Source organism: Oncorhynchus keta, chromosome 4 (assembly GCF_023373465.1).
Source record: "Oncorhynchus keta strain PuntledgeMale-10-30-2019 chromosome 4, Oket_V2, whole genome shotgun sequence".
In the NCBI taxonomy this organism is placed as follows: Eukaryota; Metazoa; Chordata; class Actinopteri; order Salmoniformes; family Salmonidae; genus Oncorhynchus; species Oncorhynchus keta.
In genome coordinates this window covers 23,431,223-23,442,827 of record NC_068424.1, presented here as the reverse complement: position 1 = coordinate 23,442,827, position 11,605 = coordinate 23,431,223, and positions in this window count along the sequence as shown.

The window sequence follows — 11,605 nt, the reverse complement described above, 5'->3', positions numbered from 1 at the left end:
ACCCCCACAGGACTCGTCTGAAGACGGTACCGCCGATGTGCCGACGTCTGTGTGTAGCGTCCAAATGGTTTGGGCTACAAACTAATAAGGCAGACTCTGAAGAACATGATGGTGGTCTCCGTTTTGCTCACAGGACTCGTCTGAAGGTAACCCGTTACCGCCTTGGAAAATGAATGGAAGTATGGAACTACTTTTGTGCCAAAAAAAGGGGGGTTAAATCTGTTTCCCCCAAAAAATTTGCCTGACCTTTCTTATATCTCCTAGATATAGGACAGACACGTCAAAACCTTATTCCTTATAATTGACATTTTTACTGATGGTTTTGCCATTCATGAATGAGTTTTTCTATGCATTTCTATGGGCAGTAAAGGTCAAATTCAATATTTTATCAACATTGTTTTTTTTTATACCTACAGGGTTCCTTCAACACAAAATCATACAGGAAAATGATCCATGGTTTGACCATCTTAAAACAATTCCATGTGTGAGCTTAGTTGAACTTTTAGGGGTGTATTAACTAAATAATTGTATACTCCTCGTGGCACACACACACACACACACACACACACACACACACACACACACACACACACACACACACACACACACACACACACACACACACACACACACACACACAAACCAGACAACTATCCTTCTACTTCTAGTTCACAGCGCGGTTAACATTTCTCCAAGCGCCCCTTACCATTCGATGCACACCCCAATTTGTGCAGTGAGAAGAGAACCCCGGGCGGTCACAGTCCCCTTCGTTACAATATGGATCTCATTAGGTGTCCGTGCTCAGCACCTCCGGGTATATAGGCACGCTAATGAGCACGCCACATCCTCTATTGTTAATTACCACAGCCTAGCCTAGCTGCCTCTCTCCCACAGCCTGCCTACTGTAGGCCGGCAATGAGCATCCATGCCACTGCAGAAGCCATAAAAACAAAACAATAAGTGAACCAAAATGGAGTCTGTGCATCCATATATAAAGTATAGCCTAGTACAGCGAGTTGTGGGAAGAGGCTGTTCGTTTGTGTGTTTATCCATGCTAGGAGATGCTATTATTGAATCATGCTAAGCCTAAGCTGAGCCGTGGGCCATGGTGACACCACTGTGTGGTTAAATAGGTTATTAAAAGCTCAGACTGTATGGATTGGGGTTGGGTAAGGTGTTTGTGTATGAGGTAAACTTATGCACAGTTTTGAATGATGGAAGAGCCAGGCAAGGCAACAAAACGTAAGTGTTATGAGTGATACCACATCTGAACGTACACTCAATGTTCTCATAAATATCTGTACATTTCTCATCAATCACAAAGATAATTCCATATTTACCTGGTTATCTCTCACTGGTTAAGATTAAAGCAGATAAAATGGGTGGCAAAAATCCTGTTTAGGAGAGGGAACGTTTCCATTGAGAGAAGCTTCGTTCCCTTAGTAACCCTTCATGGTGGACCCTCAGAATCAGCAGGAGCCTACTTCCAATTGCATATTTTGATGAATGGAGAAATCAATCATTAATGCCACTCTCTACTTAGGATTCCCAATTCATTTCATGATCCACATGTTTGTAAATCTGTCAAATAAATGCTGTTGGGTTTCATGTCACAACATGTTTATCTTATATTATCTTAATATTGAACAAAGGTTACATTTTGACCAACGCATAATTACAATACTTGTTACAGAGTAATTGCGCAGTAGTAAGACCTCTGCAGTCACATATGAAAGATATTACAGTCTGAGTATGGAAGTACTGTCTACTCCAACAAGCCCATAATTGCCCGACATTCCATGATGCCAACTCTTGGTGGATGCCCTCTACAGACCGATTGGCTCCTTAGGGAATAGGCCAATAAGTGACATCCCTCAGATTGACCTATAGTCATGGCTCTTGGCCATCTCCCTCTCAACCAAACCCCGCTTGTACACTTTTACAAACCTAATTAGGGCAAATGAGGAAGAAAGCCCCCTGCCTTGGACTTGGGAGTGTGACATTTCATCCACGTGCCCCAATGAAGCCCCACTATGTTCATCCATGCAGCCATGTACAGTTAATTCCTTCCTGGGTCTTTATCCCATTGTTTATTCATTTGGTTAGTGGGCAGGAACCAGCCTGAATCATTAGAAGCTCCCTGAATATCCTTGACTTCTTTCTCTGCCGCCTCTTTCTTTCTCCCCTCCTTCTCCTCTGCTAGCGAGCGGCGCCCACAGCTTATAATAAAAGGCCTAGGATTTTAAATTAGAAATTAATTTGGATAATTTGTCTCCTACCAGCGCCCTCCTCCTGTCGCTCCTGCCAGGAATATGTTAATATATCATATTAAGTAATTGCGAGGCCCAGATGCACATGATTATGCCATTGAAGAGAGAGAGAAGGCTGATCTAATTAGTGTGTGTGTGGAGCTCGCTCGCCCCGGCTAGCCTTCGCCTCGCGTCACTACTTAGAGCACCTTGGAGCCAAAGATGACAACCTTAAAAGGAGGAGGGGGGACAGGGGGGAGGGATAGAGAGAGGGAGGGAAGTGTTTGGGAAGGGCACCACGCAGAGTGAGAGAGAGAGCGAGAGGGGAGGGATGGGGGGAGGAGATAGAGAGATTAGGAAGCGGTGTGAAAGATTAGCGACTGATCTCTGCCTCGATAAGCAGGAGGTCACATTGTCACACTCGGAAAGTGAGGTACAGCCAAGGTCGTCCCTCCTGCATCCCCCTCCCTCCTCTCATCCCTCCACCCCTCCTGCATCCCCCTTCCTCCTCTCATCCCTCCTGCATCCCCCTCCCCCTCTCATCCCTCCACCCCTCCTGCATCTCATCCCTCCTGCATCCCCCTCCCTCCTCCCCCTCCCTCACGCATCCCCACCTTCTCCTCTCATGCCTCCCTCCCCCATCAGTGAACTATCTCTCTAACTGAGGGGCGGGGAGAGGGTAATGAAAGGAAATCAACATTGCTCACACCACTCCACCTGCCCAATTAATCACCACTGTGTGTGTATATATGTGTGTGTGTGTATAAGTGCGTGTGTGTGTGTATGTGTGTGCTGCTGCAGTTGTGCCTACCTCTAGGGCTATGTTAGCTCAGTGTCTTGGTTCACATAAGACTATACCAAGAATACCAGCTCTTCCAGAGTGTTCTAACACAGTGACCATATAGTCTGTGTTCAATTGCACTGAATGATTGTATTCATCTAGCATTGAAGGGTGATGCAGTAGAGCTACTGCACTGCATTTGGGGAATTGAATAAGATAAATGCCATAATGGGGAAGTATGTATGAGCGACTTCAACCTAAGATCAACTTCACATTAGAGTTGCCCTGTGGGTAGTATAACAATGAGTCTGTCTGGGAAATATATGCACCAAATATGGTGGGGGGAACCACATATCATGCTGTGTATTTTGACCAAACAGTCCTTAATCTGTTTTGAATTCCCCCCTCCAGTACTTGACACTCTTTATGTGACATAACTCAGGTCTACCAACTGTCATGCCTTGTGGCACATGATTAAAAAGTGTTATTATTCAAAGTCAAATCTTCCTCTATCCATACAGTAGGCCAGCAAGCGGTTGTCTAGATGGGTTTCTGATGGGATTGAAGTTTGAGTTGCGTTCAAGTTTCTCTTAGGAGTCTGGCCTCTGGTCTTAACAGTATTTAACCGTTTTAAAGAATTACCATCACGAACACCTTGACAGAGCAGTTTTTCAAACATTACATCCCAGTACACATTTCCTTTGAAACATCAACTATATTATGGCAAAGTGCACTGTTAAAACACGCTCTGTTCTCTATTGCACTGTTAAAACACGCTCTGTTCTCTATTGCACTGTTAAAACACGCTCTGTTCTCTATTGCATTGTTAAAACACGCTCTGTTCTCTATTGCACTGTTAAACCACGCTCTGTTCTCTTTTGCACTGATAAAACACGCTCTGTTCTCTATTGCACTGTTAAAACACGCTCTGTTCTCTATTGCACTGTTAAAACACGCTCTGTTCTCTATTGCACTGTTAAAACACGCTCTGTTCTCTATTGCACTGATAAAACACGCTCTGTTCTCTATTGCACTGTTAAACCACGCTCTGTTCTCTATTGCACTGTTAAAACACGCTCTGTTCTCTATTGCACTGTTAAAACACGCTCTGTTCTCTATTGCACTGTTAAAACACGCTCTGTTCTCTATTGCACTGTTAAAACACGCTCTGTTCTCTATTGCACTGTTAAAACACGCTCTGTTCTCTATTGCACTGTTAAAACACGCTCTGTTCTCTATTGCACTGTTAAAACACGCTCTGTTCTCTATTGCACTGATAAAACACGCTCTGTTCTCTATTGCACTGTTAAAACACGCTCTGTTCTCTATTGCATTGTTAAACCACGCTCTGTTCTCTATTGCACTGTTAAAACACGCTCTGTTCTCTATTGCACTGTTAAAACACGCTCTGTTCTCTATTGCACTGTTAAAACACGCTCTGTTCTCTATTGCATTGTTAAAACACGCTCTGTTCTCTATTGCACTGTTAAAACACGCTCTGTTCTCTATTGCATTGTTAAAACACGCGTTGTTCTCTATTGCACTGTTAAAACACGCTCTGTTCTCTATTGCACTGTTAAACCACGCTCTGTTCTCTATTGCATTGTTAAAACACACTCTGTTCTCTATTGCACTGTTAAAACACGCTCTGTTCTCTATTGCACTGATAAAACACGCTCTGTTCTCTATTGCACTGATAAAACACGCTCTGTTCTCTATTGCACTGTTAAAACACACTCTGTTCTCTATTGCACTGTTAAAACACGCTCTGTTCTCTATTGCACTGTTAAAACACGCTCTGTTCTCTATTGCACTGTTAAAACACACTGTTCTCTATTGCACTGTTAAAACACGCTCTGTTCTCTATTGCACTGTTAAAACACGCTCTGTTCTCTATTGCACTGATAAAACACGCTCTGTTCTCTATTGCACTGATAAAACACGCTCTGTTCTCTATTGCAGTTAAAACACACTCTGTTCTCTATTGCACTGTTAAAACACGCTCTGTTCTCTATTGCACTGATAAAACACGCTCTGTTCTCTATTGCACTGATAAAACACGCTCTGTTCTCTATTGCACTGTTAAAACACGCTCTGTTCTCTATTGCACTGTTAAAACACGCTCTGTTCTCTATTGCATTGTTAAAACACGCTCTGTTCTCTATTGCACTGTTAAAACACGCTCTGTTCTCTATTGCATTGTTAAAACAAACTCTGTTCTCTATTGCATTGTTAAAACACACTCTGTTCTCTATTGCATTGTTAAAACACGCTCTGTTCTCTATTGCACTGTTAAAACACGCTCTGTTATCTATTGCACTGATAAAACACGCTCTGTTCTCTATTGCAATGTTAAACCACGCTCTGTTCTCTATTGCACTGTTAAAACACGCTCTGTTCTCTATTGCACTGATAAAACACGCTCTGTTCTCTATTGCAATGTTAAAACACGCTCTGTTCTCTATTGCATTGTTAAACCCTCATGATTTAACCAATAGCCACAAAACATGTTTTTAGAGAAGGGTTCCCTTACAATTAGACAAGTGCAATCATCCAAAAAATACAGCAGTGTTAATGCATTTCACAAATGTTTAATTAGACTGTATTAATTAAAAGATCTTCTCTTTCTTTCTCTCCTTCTTTCCCTATCTTTTTTTCTTGTTGGGATAGATCAGTAACGTGACCTCCAGTTAATTGAAACCCAGGAGAATTTTCTTGCATAAAATCAGATTTATCTACCCATAAAAGGATTTCATAAAAAATAGTCAAAATTCAGTGTCTGGCTAGTGCAAGGGCCTGCAGCTACAGAGGCGAGCCTTGCTACATCCCTTTACCATTCCTCTGTCATCACGGAGAAGTGCTACAGCTAACTAGCTGGGGATCCAGTAATTAATAGCAGGGAAACACAGACATTATGTCTATAGGGCAGTCCCCCCCCCCCCGAAACAATGAAATCAGTTCACCATCTGAAATGCACTGTCTGAAATGTCCCCCTGATGATAATGTGTAGAAAGTAATGATGGCCATTGTGATAATGAAAACAATTCATCACACAAACCCCACTAATGCTATGAGACAGGCTGGATGGATAGTTAGTTAACAGAGGGGCAGAACCGTCTCTGTACAGTGCATTGGCTCTTTCTCTTGGGTCACAGGTGCTGGTGCTGTATAACCAGGCTGGCTTCAATGGTCCATTTCAGGATGCCAATGTCAAAACCAAGTTCAACCAAATCTGCAAACAATGCACGGGGAAAGTGACAACATGTGATGATGATATTTCACTGTAAAATAGGTTACACTTTATTTTACTCCTATTTCCCATGTTATTCACCTAATATTTACTCATCTATTATGTGGGTTACAACGGCTACTCCCTGGCAATTCAGTGCACCACAACTGCTGTAGCGACTGCTTCAAATGAATCACCAAGAAAGCAGAGGGAGATTATTAGGTCATTATCATATCATTTCACCGTATAATTTTGATGCAAATACGAGGTAAATAGCCGACTGCAAAACAAAGAGCAACCATAAAATGAATATAATACATAACATCCCCCGTTACAACCCTGTACTACTCAAAGTGCAAAGGGATCCTTGACAGTGACGGGCTTCATGGCAGATTGAGGTGGGGCGTGGGCGTTAGGCTTAATGGTGTGGGTGAAGCGTTGGACGGCCATCTTCCAGACCATGTCCTCTTAGGGGAACTGGCTTACGGTACCAACACAGCTACTGTCACAGAACCCCACCAGAAAGATTCCTTATGAGCCTTGTCCCTAAACGACCTGGAGCAGTGGTCCGGCCGCCTCCCGTAGCTACAGGCAACCCAGCCATGCGTGCATCATCATCACGGGCGGCACCTGGGATTGCCGTTGGTCCGCGTCCAAATACCACTGGATTTAGTGGTGTTGGATGGGATCCAGAGAAACCAGTGATGGGGCCACGCCTTCCTGCGTTGACAGATATGTAGCTCTGTATGGGAGGGAGGAGGGTCACGTATTTTGTACCTAATTACTGAAAACACTGATTTTCAAATGAATGCATAGGAGAAGAAGTACGTCTTCTAATAAACCTGCCTTGGGGCTACCATTATTGATGTTACACCCCAAGGACATACGCACATATGGGCTCCTATCTCTGAACTGCTTAATTAATTCACCATAATATACCTCCTCTCTGGCATGCAACCGCTGACATTGTGGTGGGAAACGGGGCCCCATAATAAAAAATAAAAAAAAGCGACTGTGTCTGTGCTGCTTGCTTGCTTCCGAAGCGATACATAACACAGGCACTACAGCCATGTTGTCCCTCAAATCTGTGCTCCCAGCATCCCCCTCTCCTTCTACACAAATTAATAGGCAACCACCACTGAAGCGTTAAATTGCTTTGCGTTCGCCCCTGCCGACAACTGGATTATTTTTTATTAGAACAACAGCCTTCTGCTCAGCTATTTGTGTTTTTAAATTACTTCCCTTTTCGGTTGCATAAAAAAAATTGTGATTGCTCATAAACAGTCATGGTGAGTAGTATCTTGTCGTAATGCTTAAACAAACATTACTTTTGTCATCATCAATTTACACTATATATACAAAGGCATGTGGACACCGCTTCAAATTAGTGGATTTGGCTATTTTAGCCACATCCGTTGCTGACAGGTGTAAAAAAAAAAAAATCAAGCACACCACCATGCAATCTCCATAGACAAACATTGGCAGGAGAATGGTCTTACTGAAGAGCTCAGTGACTTTCAATGTGGCACCATCACCGATACCACCTTTCCAACAAGTCAGTTCATCACAGTTCACCCTGCTAGAGCTGGCCCGGTCAACTGTAAGTGCAGTTATTGTGAAGTTGAAACGTTTTGGAGCAACAATGGCTTAGCCACGAAGTGGGAGGCCATACAGCATACGATGACATTCTAGACGATTCTGTGCTTCGAACTTTGTGGCATACAGAAATGGTTTGTCGAGATCGGTGTGGAAGAACTTGACTGGTCTGCACAGAGCCCTGACATCAACCCCATCGAACACCTTTGGGATGAATTGGAACGCCCAACATCAGGCCTAATCGCCCAACATCAGTGACCGACCTCACTGCTCTTGTGGCTGAATGGAAACAAGTCCCTGCAGCAATGTTCCAACATCTAGTGGAAAGCCTCCCAGAAGTGCCTATTGTAGCAGCAAAGGGGGGACAAACTCCATATTAATGCCCATGATTTTGGAATGAGATGTTCGACGAGCACATGTCCACATACTTTAGGTCATGTAGTGTAGTGACCCATTGTACAATCATATTCTTTTAAAGCATAAATATTTGAAAAATGGGTTATAGAGCAAGAGGACATAGATTTCAGAGTATAATTTAGTTGTTTTGTCTCTAAATCAACCTCATTGTGTTACTGTTGGAACTATAGCTGGCTTCCATAGAGATGAATTAAAGACCTTGCTTGGTTTCTTGCCTGTTTCGATTCAGTGTCAAGGCAAATCTCTCCACCCAGGAAGGAGTGTGCACTGCAGACACCAGCTGTGTACTCATTTTCCTGTTGTTTACCATCAGTACTCCTCCTTCGCGTGACAGCCACACACTCATCCTCTCCACCACCACCAGAGATGTTTCTACATTGTGATTTCCCTTCCCTTTCTCTTATCCCTCTACCTTGCGGTTGAGGGGTTCCTGCTCCTGACCATTGTCAGTGGGAATTTCCCTCAAGCCGACTGTTGTGTACCCGCGCGTTCCTTCGCGTTGCCTCGCCACATATGCATGTCATGGAGTGTCAGGGCCAAGGTGGGCCTCTGACGTGATCGGCCCTGATGGCAGCATATTCCCTGCTGATGGAGGTGCCCAGGTACCAGGCCAACACAGCGCTCCCCTCATACGAGAAGTCTGTTCTGGGGCCGGCTGCCCCCCTCCCCCTCCCCTCAACATGTCAGCACCGTTTTTACAATGTCGTTGAACCTCCATGCTCCATTTCCCTCCTTTGACCTCCTATTCTTCCATTCCACTGAGCTCCAGCAATGAAAAGTCCACCATATGCAGACCAGACAGAAACCTGCTCCTGAAGAACCTAGTCCCTATATATCAGCCAAAGCACAGGTCTATAGGTTCCTATTGTAGGCCGATTTACGGTATATAGGTAGGTATTCAACAAAAACACATTTTGTCTCCCTGGCTGCTAAAAGATGCAGTGTGCATTATTTAAGTAGTATATAATTAAATATGTGGCTTGGCGAGAGATTTTCCAAACACACTGAGAACTGTACTGGTACCCAGGGGGTTGCCTACCGCCTGACAGTGCAGCATTATGCAAAAGAGAGAGAGGAGTGGTGGTTAACATTCTGTATTTGTCCGCCTTTTTGTAATTTATTGGAACTCATCTGTAACAGGGCTTGGCACTGATTTATATATTGATTTGAAAAATAAATAAAAAGGTGATAGAAACCTGCATCGGGGTGTAATGATGGACTGTTGCGACATGCAGGAGTAAGGATATGAAACATTGGGAGGAAATGAGATATTATGCCCCCAAGACAACTGCAGCCACCAGCCCATTCATTATTAGCTTGATATTTATTATTAAGAATTTCTCTTCATGAGTGACTGCAGAATATTTGGGCCCGCTCAAGCTGTTAAGTCCCTAACTGGAATGAAGTGCGTGGACCTCATTTCTCCCTTGTTGTTGCTGGCTGCTGACAGGGCAAATCTGGAGAGGAAGATTCATCACATGGATTATTGTAACACACACACACACATATATATGCGTGCAAGCATACACACACCAATACACACTCATACATGCAAGGATGGGCAGTTTACATAACTTTGACACATCATGATCTGAATAATATACATGGGGTAGTCATGGCAACCGGGATCCCCCCTTTACAGTCCAACACACACATTTGTTGCAGTCCACATACATTTATCTGTTCTAAGCCCACCACGTATATGAAAATAAATGCTTTAAAATATATAACACACAAGCTCATGCATGCTTACCATTCTAGATTCACTAGACTAGACACCATTTACAGAAACAGTGGGGTAAATAGGGGACAGCTGTTTAAAGGAATTCCTACTTTCCTTGCCAAGGCTTTCACCACTACTTTAAAACGACTTTATAATCACAGACAGCACAGTCAAATCCTAACACCATACAGTAGGGCTGCCATCCAAGCCAGGGACATTATTTTTTATTGTCAAGGCACAGACGACGGCACAATTGGATCATCCCATTTCTCCAGCTCACTTTACCAGCCACCTTGCTAGTTATGACTGCAATCACTGATACATTTTGCATCCTTACAGGAATTACAGCAAGGACACTAAACATCTGCCTCGGGGCTGCGAGAATATGTCCCTGCTAAACATCTGCCTCAGGGCTGCGAAAATATGTCCCTGCTAAACAGATGGCCTTCATATTAGGAGTGTTCCATGTGTAGGCAGGAAGGTGGTAATCAGTTTGGATGGGAGGTGCTGCTGTGGGGAAGAGTACTGGGTCTATGTTGGAGGAAGTCCAAAAGTCGGGAATGTGTTCAGTACCAAACATTAACTTGCCCTATAAAAAAGAAATGCTTGTCTGTTTTCTACTGCAAAACCTTTTTCTACGGTGTACCCTAATGAACATGATCCAGGTTTTCCCACACCTCAACATGATAGGACACTTCTGTTGAAAGAATCTGCGTTGACTTTTCTTTCCCCCTACACAGTACAAATGGCAACCTAAATGAAGTACTAAGTCTCATTTACTATATGCTTCCTTATCATTCCATTTAATAACTTAACATTTTCCTCTACAGTCTCCAGAGATCATAACCAAGCCATCCACCGACTAATCTATCATATAAATTTGGCAAATTCGTAACATATAGTACATTCTGCAAATTCGTTAAATATTGTACGAAATGAGTGATGGACAACCAATTAATACATTCCTTACAAAACGTGACATAGCACACTAAATGGAGTGTCTCGGATTTACGTACAGAATAATACAAAATGCTCTGAAACCAGGTTGGGTAGGCCAGCATTCCAGTACACCCACACTCCATTCAGCCTCTCTCACCCACCCAGGCCCAAGGACGAAAATGGCTGCCCCCCCTGGCCTGAACCAAGAGCCGTAATGAATAGTCTGCCAGACCACCCCGCTGTGGCAATTTGAAGAGGACAATATATTACATACCACCCTATTTGCTGTTGTGATGAGCTTCAGACACCTCCCATTATTTATTAGGAGGGGCCAGCAGAACGGCGCAGAGGTCACTGAACCCAGGTAAACCGGCGACGATAAGAGAGGGAGAGGAGGTGAGTGTGTGAGAGAGAGAAAGGAGGAAAAAAAGAGAGGCAATAACAAAGACAGAGAGCCCTGTACTCCTAGTGCTATGTGTCCATTAATTGAGTGGTTACTCAGAGGAATGTGTTGGTTTGAAAACCTCTGGGAGGTTGTTTCTTACCAGTGGTGGTCCTATATTTGGATTAAAGGTGGTATTGGTGTATATTACACAATACAACTTTTGTGAGCTTACAATCTCTCTCCATGTGATCTTATGATAAATAGGATCTGTTCACACGAAGTGCAC